Here is an 8,237-nt window from a genome sequence, read left to right on the forward strand (position 1 = left end):
AATAATTTTGCACATAAACGCATACAGCAAAAGTGAGGGCTGTATCCTTACTGTAATGTTCTTTTTATTTTTCCTTATCACAGGAAGAACATTTTCCTTGACTTGTAGGTGCTTTTATATTCATCTCAAAAAGAAAACAAAATTCTGAACTCAGGATTTGGCAAGTGAGTAATAGTGGCTAATGCTTTCAAATACTGCTTACGCAAATTGGCAATAGCTAGATAGAAGTAGAACAAGAAATCATTAGCTTCAACAGAGGATGAACGTCAAAAGTGACTATAAATTATTGGTATAATCTCTCCCTGAAGGCACTAGGGAAGGATTTGTTCCACGCTTTTCTTCTAGCTTTGGGTAGTTCGTTGGCTTGTGGCAGCACAACTCCAGTCTTCACAAGGCATCCTCCCTGTGTATGTCTATGTCCTAAATTCTCCCTTTTATAAGGACACCAGTCAGATTAGGGGCTCACTTGGCTCCAGTATGACCTCATCTTAATTAATTACATCTGCAGTGACTCTGTTTCTAAATAAGGTCATATTTTGAGGTATTCATATGACAACATAGGAATTTGGGCAGGACACAGTTCAAACCATAATATCTACTTAGTCATATACCTTGATTGTATTATATGAAAAACATTCAATGTTGAACTGCTTTAAGGATTAAAATCTTGTATACCACTTGTATAAGGGACTTAGAGTAGTTAAAATCACAGAGACAGACAGACAGAATGGTGGTTGCCAGGGGCTGCAGGGAGGGGAAATGGAGGTTTATTATTTAATTGGTACAGTTTCAGATTTGTAATATGAAAAGAGTTCTGGAGATGGATGGTGGTGATGGTTGCACGATAATGTGAATGTACTTCTTACCACTGAACTGAACACTTAAAAGGGGTTAAGATGATAAATTGTAAGTTGTGTGTATTTTACAATAAAAAAAATTGAAGAAAGATGTGTGAAAAACTCCAACTATATGTATTTCAATATTAAGAAAAGGAATAAGAAGAGGGGAAAAGGAATAAATACCCTTTAGCTGGTAGAGTCTTTATCATATACTTTTCGAGCCAAGGCTTTGTTGCTTGGATTGTAACCTTAATTAAGTCCAGGCAGACTGTTAAATAACACAAATTCAACTGAGTAAATTTATTTATTTAAATTGAAGTATAGTTGATTTACAATGTTGTGTTAATTTCTGCTGTACAGTAAAGTGACTCAGTTATACATATAACTATATTCTTTTTATATTCTTTTCCATTTTGGTTTATCCTAGAATATTGAATCCCAGGACATTGTATAGTGTGCTTTCATTTATGGGGAGGAAATAAATCCACTTAAGCACATCTATATTAGTATAGTCTAGCCCACATCTGGGGGCAGAAACTGTCCAACAAACCCAGCATTTGTTTTTCTTTTTTTGGCTGTGTGGCATGGGGGAATCTTAGTTTCCCGATCAAGGGTCGAACCCATGCCCCCTGCATTGGGAGCACAGAGTCTTAACCACTGAACCGCCAGGGAAGTCCCAGCATTTGTTTGTTTGTTGTTGTTTTTTAATAATTTTTTTAAAAATTTATTTTTGGCTGCATTGGGTCTTTGTTGCTGCGTGTGGGCCTTCTCTAGTTGTGGCGAGCGGGGACTACTCTTTGTTGTGGTGCACGGGCTTCTCATTGCAGTGGTTTCTCTTGTGGAGCATGGGCTCTAGGCGCGTGGGCTTCAGTAGCTGTGGCTTACGGGCTCTAAAGTGCAGGCTCAGTAGTCATGGTGCACGGGCTTAGTTGCTCCGTAGCATATGGGATCTTCCCAGACCAGGGCTCGAACCCGTGTCCCCTGCATTGGCAGGTGGATTCCCAACCACTGTGCCACCAGGGAAGCCCTTGAGCTATTTATTGATGTGTAACAAATTACCCAAAATGTAATGGATTAAAACAACAATAAACATTTATTATCTCGCACAGTTTGTGTGGGTCAGGAGTTATTAGAGTTTCTGGTTTGGAGTCTCATACAGGGTTACAGTCAAGATACTAGCTGGGGTGGCAGTCATCTAATTCCATGGTGGCTCATTCACATGGCTAGCAAATTCATGCTGGTTGTGGAAAGCCTCATTCCTACCACTGTCAGCCTCTTCCAGGGCTGCTTGAGTGTCATGATACAGCAGCTGGCTTTTCCCAGAACAAGTAATTCAGGAGAGCAAGGCAGAAGCCACAATCCCATCTATGACCTTGCCTCAAAAGTCACTCACTGTCACTTCCTCCTCATTCTGTTGGTCATTGTTTAGACACCAACTAGTATACTGCAATACAATTCTGACACTAACCATCTGGAATTAATGCAGACCCCACAAGTCAAAAGGGCATGATCCCCCAAGAAGACTGCCCTCACTTTAGATGCCAGCAGCACTTTGGAGGATCCCCAGGCCACCTGCACTTCTGACCAACTGGCTGCAGATTCAAGGGTTCCCATGACCCTGTCAGAACCAATCTTTGGCTTCATATTTATTTTTTCCTTCCTTCTGGCTGCTTTGGGTTTATTTATTATTTTTCTAGTTCCTTAAGGTATAAAGTTAGGTTGTTGATTTGATACCCTTCTTCATTTTTAATTTAAGCATTTACAGCTGTATATTACTCTTAGCACTGCTTTTGCTGCATCTTGTAAGTTTTGGTATGCTGTGTTTTTGTTTTCATTTGTCTCAAGATATTTTCAAATTTCCCTTGTGATTTCTTCTTTGACCCATTGGTTGTTTAGGAGTGTGTTGTTTAATTTCCACTGGTTCATTTACTGTAAATTCCAACAATTTGTAGTCTCCCTCTAGGGACAAAGGCCAGTCAAATTTTTTATTATACAGTAGTCACATAGGTGAACCCTTGTTCATTTTTAGAAGGGATTATTAAAGGGTGTGAATACCAGGAGGCAGCAGTAAGGGAGGACCATCTTAGAAGCTGACTACTACATAAAGTCATTTGACTCAGATCTGGCTAGCCCAAGAGCTTCATTGAAAATTCCTATTTTCCCTTTTCATCCTCTCAATAAGTCAGATTTTGTAATATAAAGTTACATTTTTTGTATAATCAACAGCACTAAACAAGTGAGTTCAGAGACCCAGAAATGCGTAGTAAGGCACCAGCTTTACAGGAATGTATTTGTAAGTTTTGTAGATCAGAGTGTATAGTTGTACTTTCTTCACCTAACTCTAGGACCTGTCTATTTAAATTTTAGCTCATGTTGGCTAGGTATATTTAAGAGCCCTGCTATTCAGTTGTTCAACAAATTTTTATTAAGTGCTTATTATGGGTCACATGCTATTCTAGGTGCCTGGGATTCACCAGTGAACAAAACAGGTTCCTTCCTGGTGGAGGTTACATTTTAGACAGGACACATGAGAAACATAATAAGTATTGTACCTTACATAAGTGCCTTATGTAGTGTTTCATGCATGGATTAAAAGGAAAAGTAGGGCTTCCCTGGTGGCGCAGTGGTTGAGAATCCGCCTGCCAATGCATGGGACATGGTCGAGCCCTGGTTCTGGAAGATCCCACATGCCGCGAAGCAACTAAGCCTGTGCACCACAACTACTGAGCCTGCGCTCTAGAGCCCGCGAGCCATAACTACTGAAGCCCACGCGCCTAGAGGCAGTGCTCCACAACAAGAGAGGCCACTGCAATGAGAAGCCCGCGCACCACAACGAAGAGTAGCCTCCGCTCGCTGCAACTAGGGAAAGCCCGTGCACGGCAATGAATACCCAACGCAGCCATAAATGAATGAATAAATGAATAAATTTAAAATATGGAACGCTTCACGAATTTGTGTGACATCCTTGCACAGGGACCATGCAAATCTTCTCTGTATCATTCCCAATTTTAGTATATGTGCTGCTGAAGCAAGCACAAGAAAAGGTGCATTTTTAAAATCGAAGTATAGTTAATTTACAATGTTGTGTTTCAAGTGTACAGCAGTGATTCCGTTTTTTATATATATGTATGTATATATATACATACACACATACATATGTATTCTTTTTCAGATTCTTTTCCATTATAGGTTATTCCGGGGTATTTAGTATAGTTCCCTATGCTATATGGTAGGTCCTTGTTTGCCTGTTTTATACATAGTAGTGTGTATATGTTAATCCCAGACTTCTGATTTAGCCGCCATCCCCTTTGGTAACCATAAGTTTGTTTTTTATGTCTGTGAGTCTGTTTCTGTTTTGTAAATAAGTCATTTGTATCATTTTTTTTTACGTTTCACATATAAATGATATCATATGGTATTTGTCTTTCTGTCTCTGGCTTACTTCACTGAATATGATAATTTCTACATCCATCCATGTTGCAGCAAATGACATTAAGGAAAAGGTGCTTTTTATCTTTTTCTTTTTTTGGGCCAAGCCGCATGGCATGCGGGATCTTAGCTCCCTGTTCAGAGATCGAACCCGTGCCTCCTGCACTGGAAGCATGGAGTCTTAACCCCTGGACCTCCAGGGAAGTCCCAAAAAGGTTTTTTTTTTTTTTTTCCCGGTACGCGGGCCTCTCACCGTTGTGGCCTCTCCCGTTGCGGAGCACAGGCTCCGGACGCGCAGGCTTAGCGGCCATGGCTCACGGGCCTAGCCGCTCCACGGCATGTGGGATCTTCCCGGATCAGGGCACGAACCCATGTTCCCTGCATCGGCAGGCGGACTCTCAACCACTGCGCCACCAGGGAAGCCCAAAAGGTGCATTTTTAAAAGACTTCTTTGGTACTTATTTGGTTTATATAGAATTCTTTCAGCATATTTACTTGTGGAAAGGACTAGCTTGTATCTTCTTTCCCCCTCAACATTACTGCCAATTATCTGGCCATTAGAATTGAGCTACAGAACAGTCTAGTGGCTGGTGCAAGCTTTGAACTAGCCTGAGTAAGCTTATATAATGAAACAGCTCTGTTCTCCGTAGGGTTCTAAAGGCCTGTATGTGGATATTCTCAGTTTTTTCTCTCACTTCCTCTGCTGCTTTTATAACAAATGCAAATTCTGTAGTTCTTTACCTTCTGAATTAATTTACATTTTCCTTTTGTAGGTTTTGAATCAGAACTGTCTCGTCTTCAACCAGAAGAGGTTATTCAACGTCAGTTTGGAGTTGAGAGGTATTTTTGAATCTCTGTGACATACTAAAAATGGAGGGCTAGGAAGACTAGTCAGCCAGTCACCATTGGCCATTTTTGTAAGCTTAAGTAATTTAAGCTTTTGATATGCACCTGTGATTTATTTCTTTATTATCATACATACATAAAATTTATCATTTTAACTATATTTAAATGTATAATTCAGTGGCATTAAGTATATTCACATTGTTCTGTAACCATTACCACTATTTCCAGAACTTATTCATCATCCCAAACAAACTCAATACCCATTAAGCAGTAACTCTCCACTTCCCTGCCACCAGCCCCCCGCCCCCCCAGTTCCTAGTTACCTGTATTCCACTTTCTTTCTCTGTGAATTTGCCTAGTCTAGTTACCTCGTGTAAGAGGACTTAGACAATATTTGTCCTTTTTTTGTCTGATTTACTTTTGCAGATATTTGCAGTTTAACAAGTGTGATGTTTAACAGCAGTGAACTGCTAATGTTTTTACACGCTTGCATTTGGCGATCATGCTACAGTACGTATTGTTTTACCTGTGTTTATAGTTTACAAAATTTTTATTGTTCACTCTTGGTCTTAGGTAGTTGAAGATAATTCTGAGTAAGATGACACATATGGTTTTGAGTATTAAGTATTTAAGCATCAACTTTGGAGTACAATACTGGTTTTATTTATTTATTTATTTATGGCTGTGTTGGGTCTTTGTTGCTGCACACTGGCTTTCTCTAGCTGTGGTGAGCAGGGGGCTACTCTTTGTTGTGGTGCACGGGCTTCTCACTGCAGTGGCTTCTCTTGTTGTGGAGCATGGGCTCTAAGCATGCGGGCTTCAGTAGCTGTGGCACATGGGCTCTAGAGCACAGGCTCAGTAGTTGTGGTGCATGGGCTTAGTTGCTCTGCAGCACATGGGATCTTCCCAGACGAGGGCTCGAACCTGTGTCCCCTGTTTGGCAGGTGGATTCTTAACCACTGCACCACCAGGGAAGTCCTACAATACTGCTTTTAAGCACAGGTTTTTTTTTTTTAATTTTTAAATATTTATTTATTTTTGACTGTGTTGGGTCTTTGTTGCTGCATGTGGGCTTTCTCTAGTTGTGGTGAACAGGGGCTACTCTTTGTTGCAGTGCGTGGGCTTCTCATTGCAGTGGCTTCTTTTTTTGCGGAGCACAGGCTCTAGGGGCATGGACTTCAGTAGTTGTGGCATGTGGGCTCAGTAGTTGTGGCTCGCGGGCTTAGTTGCCCCGCGGCATGTGGGATCTTCCTGGACCTGGGCTTGAACCCATATCCTCTGCATTGGCAGGCAGATTCTTAACCACAGTGCCACCAGGGAAGTCCCAACACAAATGTTTTATATAGAATCATTTCATGGACTATATTATTCCATTTGCATAAGAGAAAATTAACATGTGTATCTCATTTTATATAATGCAAGTTTTTATATAATTCTAGCTTTTTGTATCATACTTACATAAGTTTCTTGGCTACTGCTTCCGCTTTTCTTTCTTTTTATTTATTTGTTAGTTCTTATTTTATATATATTTATTTTTTTGGCCACACCCTTACGCATGTGGGATCTTAGTTCCCCAACCAGGGATCGAACCCGTGTCCCCTGCATTGAAAGGTGGAGTCTTAAGCACTGGACCGCTGAGGAAGTCCCTGCTTCTGCTTTTCTTTCTTTTCTTTTCTTTTTTTTTTTTTTTTTTTTAAATTTTATTTTTTATGTTTGGCTGTGTTGGGTCTTCGTTGCTGTGCGCGGGCTTTCTGTAGTTGCGGTGAGCGGGGGCTACTCTTCGTTGCAGTGCATGGGCTTCTCATTGCGGTGGCTTCTGTTGTTGTGGAGCACGGGCTCTAGGTGCACAGGTTTAGTAGTTGTGGCTCGTGGGCGCTAGAGCTCAGGCTCAGTAGTTGTGGCGCACGGGCTTAGTTGCTCTGCAGCATGTCAGGTTTTCCCGGACCAGGGCTTGAACCCATGGCCCTTGCATTGGCAGGTAGATTCTTAACCACTGTGCGACCAGGTAAGCTCCCCTGCTTCTGCTTTTCCAGTGATAATACTGAATTTGGTGGTGTGGTTGGACATTTTCTTTTAAACAATATGTAATCCAAAAAATTTTTTTTCTGTGTGTTTTAAAATACTATTTTTAAAAAGTAAGCTCATATAGAAGTACCTATCTTAATCTTCCTGTTTTCAATCTATTTTGTATTTCCAGGTATTTCTATGTTGTCTCCTGGAGTGGGGTTGTCCTGCTTCTTTTATCGGGCCACCTTCCCTATTCTTGAAATGTGGATATCTCTTCTCTAAACTTTACCTCCATGATTTGGACTGGAAAAGGCTGCTCTTCTTTTTGTTCCACCTCTCAGATTCAAAGAAGAGAAGCCCCTGGGATGCAGTCATCCTGCTAACTTCTCTAGGAAGAAAGAAGCAACTGATATACATCTTCTGCTGCAATTTGCTTAATCACAAATAATTTTACAAGCTGAAGGCGGATATCATTTGAAACAGGTGCTTAGATGGTGATATTTGTGAATTCTTTACCTTTTGTTCCAGACAAGAAGACGAAATAGCAAGCGTGCGTGACATCAGGGTGTTTTTTTTAACGTCTTCCAGTTTTAGCCACTGTTGTGATAAGCACAGTTGAGACTTGCAGCAGTAAATTCCAAATATGTGTTCTAATTTGAAGTGAAAGAGATGCTTAAAAAATTACATATATTTCTAATACCTGGCTCATCCTTTGGCATAGATTTACTGGATAAGAACAAAGGTCCAATTTTGCAGTAAAACCTTTGATGTGATAAAGAAGCATAAAGACAAGATATCACAAGGTTAGTTGCATATGTGAGTACATTATCACAACTCTATAAATACACATTTTTACATGTGTAAGTCCACATTTTTGGATGATAAGAGGGATATTTCTCCTGGAGAAGGAAGCTGTGGTGGACTTCTTTTTCAGAAGTCTTTGGATATATGGTATTTTTAAATGTTTTTTCATTCTTCTAAGGAATAACCACATTGTGCAGATGCTAACCCTATGAATGCATGCTTGGGTTTAGTGAAAAGTTGGTAAAAGGGAACTAAACAGTTTTGAGTCCGGGGATGGAACCCTCTTCACCACCCTAGGATGAGAAGCTACTG

The 8,237-nt window shown here is 40.5% G+C and overlaps 1 non-coding gene across 1 annotated transcript; it reads right to left on the reverse strand.

The window, feature by feature from the left end:
• Positions 1-3,767: 3,767 nt before the first annotated feature.
• Positions 3,768-3,875, reverse strand: LOC132421240 (U6 spliceosomal RNA). The gene has a single exon (XR_009518530.1). It is a non-coding gene; the product is annotated as a U6 spliceosomal RNA (small nuclear RNA).
• Between the last annotated feature and the right edge of the window lie 4,362 nt (positions 3,876-8,237).

The sequence above is a fragment of the Delphinus delphis genome, chromosome 2, assembly GCF_949987515.2.
Source record: "Delphinus delphis chromosome 2, mDelDel1.2, whole genome shotgun sequence".
Lineage (NCBI taxonomy): Eukaryota > Metazoa > Chordata > Mammalia > Artiodactyla > Delphinidae > Delphinus > Delphinus delphis.